At 32.9% G+C, this 6000-nt stretch overlaps 1 pseudogene; it reads right to left on the bottom strand.

Annotated features, from left to right (window-relative positions):
* Window positions 1-662: 662 nt before the first annotated feature.
* Window positions 663-6000, bottom strand: part of LOC141504762 (glyceraldehyde-3-phosphate dehydrogenase-like) — a 38204-nt pseudogene continuing 32866 nt past the window's right edge.

The following is a 6000-nucleotide window of genomic DNA, read 5'->3' as shown; positions in this document are numbered from 1 at the left end:
TTATTCAGAAATTAAATTGGATTTAAATAGCATTATGTGAAAAACCCTTGTTACTATGTCTCTCTAATACTATGTTATATAGAGAAAATGTCAATGATTATGAGAAAGTAAATCTAAAGAGAAGGATACAGTCTCCCTACTTATGGTTAGAGAAGAAATTGATTTAATGAAACTTTAAGGAGTTAATATGATACAATGAAACTGAATAGTGAGTCTGGAATCAGTAACTTAGATTCATATCTAAGATAGTTTATCTCTCTGAATTTCAGTTTTCATCTATCAAATAAGAGGTATTTGATGTTCTTAGGTCTAAATCCTAGCATATTTCCCCAGACTCTTAATTTCCTTTTATTGTTGATATGTTATTTTATTTTATCAATTGTATGTTATGAAAGTTCTTCAACATTCTTCCACTTGCATCTTTATGTTACACAATTTTCTTCCACCCTCTCTTTCTATTACCCTCCCCTCATCAGCAGTGTAGTGAATGTTATACTAAGGGAAAAGAAAGGAAACCATGGGATAGAAAGGAAAAAATATAAGACAAATTCTTTATAAGTGAACATATTGTTGATTCAGATTTTGTGGGTTATTTTTTTCCTTCTCTTCTTCTGAATGTGGATAGCATGTCTATAACAGATCTCCAGGATTGTCCTTCCTCTCTAAACTGTTGAGAGGAGCTTAGCTTCATCCATCATAGTACATCTACTCACAATGTTGTTAATGTGTACATTGTTCGCTTGGTTCTGTTCCTTTTGTTCAGTATCAGATGCTGTGGTTTTTCCCCATGCTTCTCTACAGTACAATCCTTCATAGTTTCCTATAGAACAACAGTATACCATAACATTCATGTACCATAACTTGTTCAGTCATTCCCCAATGATAGAAATCCCTGCAATTTCTAATTCTTTGGCACTACAAAAAGAGCTGCTACAAATATTTTGGACTTTGGGAAGTTTTTCAATTTTTTATGATTTCTTATGGATATAGGTCTAGTGTTGGTATTGCTGGGTCAAAGTGTATGATCAGTTGTATTGCTGTTTGGGCATAATTCCATATTGATCTCCAGAATGGTTGGATTAGTTCACAACCCCACCCACAGTGCAATAATGTCCCAATCCTCCCACAATCTCTCCAACTTTGATTGCTTTCCTGTTTGTTATCTTTGTCAATCTGATAGGTATGAGGTGGTACTTCATAATTGTTTTAATTTGCATTTCTCTAATCAATAATGATTTGGAGCATTTTTTCAAATTATAATGCATAGTTTTAATTTCATAATTTGAAAACTACCTATTTGTATGTTTTGACCACTTATCACTTGGAGAATGAATTGTAATCTTATAAATTTGATTCAATTCTCTATATTTTTTAGAAATGAGAACTTTATCAGAGCCCCTAACTGTGAAAATGGTTTCCCAACTTTCTGTTTTCTCACTAATCTTGCAGCATTGGTTTTATTAATGCAAAAACTTTTTAGTTTAATATAGTCAAAATCATCCATTTTGCAATTTGTAATTTACTCTATTTCCTGTTTGATGATAAATTTCTCCCCTTTCCATACATCTGACGGAGTATTTCTTGAGCTCTTAATTGTTCTATATCACAATTTATGCCTAAATCCTATACCCATTTTGACCTTTTGTTGGTATAGTGTGTGAGATATGGCTCTATGCCTAGCTTTTGCCATACTATTTTCCAGTTTTCCCAACAGTTTTTGTTGAATAGTGAGTTCTTATCCCAGAAGCTAATATCTTTGGGTTTGTCAAAAAATAGGTTATTATAGTCATTTACTACATTTTCTTTTGTATCTATTCTAATCCACTGGTCCATTATTCTATTTCTTAATCAGTTCCAGGCAGTTTTGGTGGCTGCCACTTTATAGTATAGTTTTGGATCTGGTACAGTTAGGCCACCTTCCTTTACATTTTTTCCCTCAATTCTCTTGATATTTTTTACTTTTCATGGCTCCAGATGAATTTTATTGCTATTCTTTCTATCTTGATAAAATAGTTATTTGGTGTTTGTTATGGCATTGAATAAGTAATTACTCATAATTTGGGTAGAATTGTCATTTTTATTATATTAGCTTGCTCTAATGATGAGCAAATTGGAATGTTCCCATCTTTTTAGATTTGACTTTATTTGTTGAAAAGTGTCATAGAGCCAGCTAGATAGTGCAGTAGATGGAACACCCTCCCTGGAATCAAATGGATTTGAGTTCAAATCTGTCCTCAGACACTTAATAATTGCTTAACTGTGTGACTTTGAACAAGTCACTCTTAATCTCATTGCCTTAAATAAATACTTTTTTTTTTAAAAAATAGCAAAAAAAAAAAGAAAGAAAAGAAAAGTGTTCTATAACCATGTTCATACAGTCTCTAGGTTTGTCTTGGTTGGTAGATTGCTGAGTACTTTATGTTGTCTTCAGTTTCTTTAAATGGAATTTTTCTTTCTATCTCTTGCCCCTTAGGCTTTGTTATTTATATACAGCCAACATTCTGTTCTTGAACTGTTCTTTCTGCAAATGATTCAATTAGTATGTTATATTTATGTATGTTGTGTGCATATATATGTCTGTGTGTGTGTGTGTGTGTGTATGTAATGAAGGATATCCTTTCCTAAGAGAAACATTTAAATTTGACTGATTTTGATCTCTTAAGACCTAATCCAAGTTTGTGATTTCATAATTTTTTTTTAGGTTTTGCAAGGCAATGGGGTTAAGTGGCTTGCCCAAGGCCACACAGCTAGGTAATTATTAAGTGTCGGAGACCAGATTTGAACACAGGTACTCCTGACTCCAGGGCCAGTGCTTTTTCCACTGCGCCACCTAGCCGCCCCTATTTCATAAGTTTTTTATGCTAACTTTTATTTTTTTTGTTTTTTGTTTTTTTGCAAGGCAATGGGGTTAAGTGACCTGCCTAAGGCCATGTCACTAGGTAATTATTAAGTACCTGAGGCTGTATTTGAACTCAGGTCTTCCTGACTCCTGGGCCAGTGCTCTATTCACTGCACCACTGAGCTGCCCCTGACATAATTAATTTTTAAAAGACTATTGAGTTAAAATATATTTCCTTTATCAAAAAAATAGTTTATGGGACAGCTAGGTGGTTCAGTGGATAGAGCACTGTCCCTTCTGAGTTCAATACCATTTGGTAGGTACTGGTCAATTTTTTGAGATCATTAATGCCATACAATACCGCTGATCTCATCAATATGATTACTCTATGCAATACCCTATAAGGATTACATGTCTTACCATTTTCCCAAAGTGATACTCTGATGTTCCATTGTCAGAACTATGAAGGCTTTAGCAATTTCTGCCATGTTATAAAAGCTTTGAATACAATCCTAGTACTAGACTTCTAATTTATGAGGTCCAACATAGTTAAGTACAAAGACTCTAATCATTAGTAGAATGGCCATTTTATGATGAACTCTGTTACCATGGTAGCTATTATATGCTCCAGATCCTCAAGATGGCTCTACTGGCAGTAGGGGGAGATAAATAATAGGAAGGGTAGTGTAAACAAAATATAATGATTAATTAGACTTCATAGATATTCATTTCAGACCTTTAAAATCACTAATATGACCATTGTTAGTATCATGAGCTAATTTTAAAATATTTTTTAAAATTCCTTTGCCATCCCTTGATTAAATTAAGTTTACTGAAAAATCAAAGTCAGTACATTTAATTGTTTTTTAAAATGTTCTATCTGGGTAGGAGAAAATATCAAATTTTATAGCATATTAAAATGAAAAATCATAAATCAATAAATACATATTTTTATTGAGAGATGGATTTTCTAAAGACATCTTCTACTAGAAGGACTTTCTTTACTTCAAGTATGACTGCTCCTCTTGAGTTGAAAAAAAATGTCAATTCTGATAAAGTTTTCCCCTTGATGGACTTTTTGCCCCCCAGTTTTGTAAGAGTAATTTCTCTTTTTATACTTCTCTTTAAATTGGTAAGGCTACTCCTTTTTTCCAGTATTTACTCTGATCACCCCAAGTGAACACTCAAGTATTTATAATCTTCACAATAACTCACAGAAATTTAGGCATCAAATGAACATTTATTTTTGAATGTGTTTGACATACTAAGAGAATGATGATTGTTTAAATTTAGAAGACACCTAGATACCTTGGGTTATGTCATTCTAAAGCTTGTGACTGCTGAATAAAAAAAATGATCATTTATATTGCCATTCAAGTTAATTTAGAAAGGGATTCTCCTATTTCTTTCTTAAACTTTAATCTTATAGCTCCTGTCTTTTCCCATTCTCTCTCTCTTTCACTCCTGGTCCAAATAAGGTTTAAAATAATGTTACATTCTAATGGTATTTAAAAACCCCCAAAATTCAATATTGGTAAATTTATGTCATCTTCAAAAAGGACAAATCTGGAGGACTTTACTATCTTTTGGGAATCTCTGCTTGACTTAAGACTTTAAGCTTCATCTCTTCCATAATACTGGAAAAATAAATTTAGTCAGTGACACCACAACAGCAGCAAGTATGGAAGACCTCAACAGCATTTAGGTGAAAATTTCACATCTTAAGAGTGGAATACTATCAAAAGTTGCGAAGTCTGAATGGCTGTAAGAACTAGTAAATGACTTCCTTAGCCAGAAATTTGATGTCATGATTGTCATGGGTTTCCCTGGGAAAATCCCATGTAGGCAAATAATTATCAATCCTAAATATATGGTTAAAAATGGGCTGCATATAGGATTGACTTCAAATCCCCAGCTACTTAGAAATCAGCTTCATTACAATGATCTTCGATTCAACAAAGTTTATCAAATTTAGTATCAGATTTTTTTCTAGGATTTATCACTGCTAACCATTTGGTTGATTAAACTGAGTAAAAAGAACCAGAAAATAAGAATAAATTGATACAAAACATTTGAAGGTTCTTGAAACTGAAATAGATATAAATGAAACAGGCAGAAGTTCTCAGATAAATCAGGGACCAGATACAATGAGGAAGATCTCTTCATTCTTAGTTTTAAATGTACCGATGGTTAAGGAAAGCTTGCCAGAATTTTTATAGCCAAATCTGTGAAATATAATTGTGTATTAGAGTTACTTTCTATACAACCTTGTTTGACTTTTAGATAGATAGGTCAACTGTTTAAGCTCTTATGTGAATTGAATTAACAAGTAAAGTGACTGTAGATTTGCAATGATTGGGTTCCTCTGGGATATGTTCTAAAGATTTTGCAGCAATGCTAGAAAAATAATAGGAATGAATTGCATTGATTTATTTTTATACACATACCACAAAGGCTTCAGATATGATGCTTGTTTTCCCATCAAGTAAAGATATCTCTCTCTGGATACATCTCATTTTTTGTAATGAAGGAAAAATTCAGAAGTTCAGTTCTTTAGTTTATCCATTTGAAAAATCATTTCAGTGATTCCTTTGGTTCCTGTTTCTCCTAAAAGTTCTGTGGAAAACAGTGTGTGTCCAAGTGTTACACACACACACACACACACACACACACACACACACACACACACACACACATACAGACACACATGCATTTGATTAGACTTCTCCCATACTTTCACAGTTCATATATTTTTTATCATAAATAAAAACAAAATCTGATTCACCTAAAAAGATTATGATATAGTTTCCAAGTTTTATTACACAATTAGTTTTTTTTATGATTTCAAACTATTTTATACCCAGGACAACCAGCTCCTTCTTCTTTCTACTCTGTATTTGTGGGGGTGGGGAGGAGGAAGGGGATAGGCAATTCTTTCTTGCTCTGCTTCAAGTTCATTCTCAGAACTCAAGCTGAAAAGAACTTCTCCACACCTATTAGCATTCTAAAGTCCTCTAAAATCCTACAATGTTAGAATTGGATTATATATAGAGCCTCTATGAAAACTTGACAGTCCAAGAAGTTAAATAGAGGAAAGAGGCTTTGTTGAAAATCAGAAGACAAATTAGCAATAGTGATAAAAATCACACCTAGGTCCCTCA

The sequence above is a fragment of the Macrotis lagotis genome, chromosome 1 (genome assembly GCF_037893015.1).
Source record: "Macrotis lagotis isolate mMagLag1 chromosome 1, bilby.v1.9.chrom.fasta, whole genome shotgun sequence".
NCBI classification, from domain to species: domain Eukaryota; kingdom Metazoa; phylum Chordata; class Mammalia; order Peramelemorphia; family Peramelidae; genus Macrotis; species Macrotis lagotis.
Note: the sequence above shows the minus strand (reverse complement) of the source record. Positions and strands in the feature narration are given on the sequence as shown.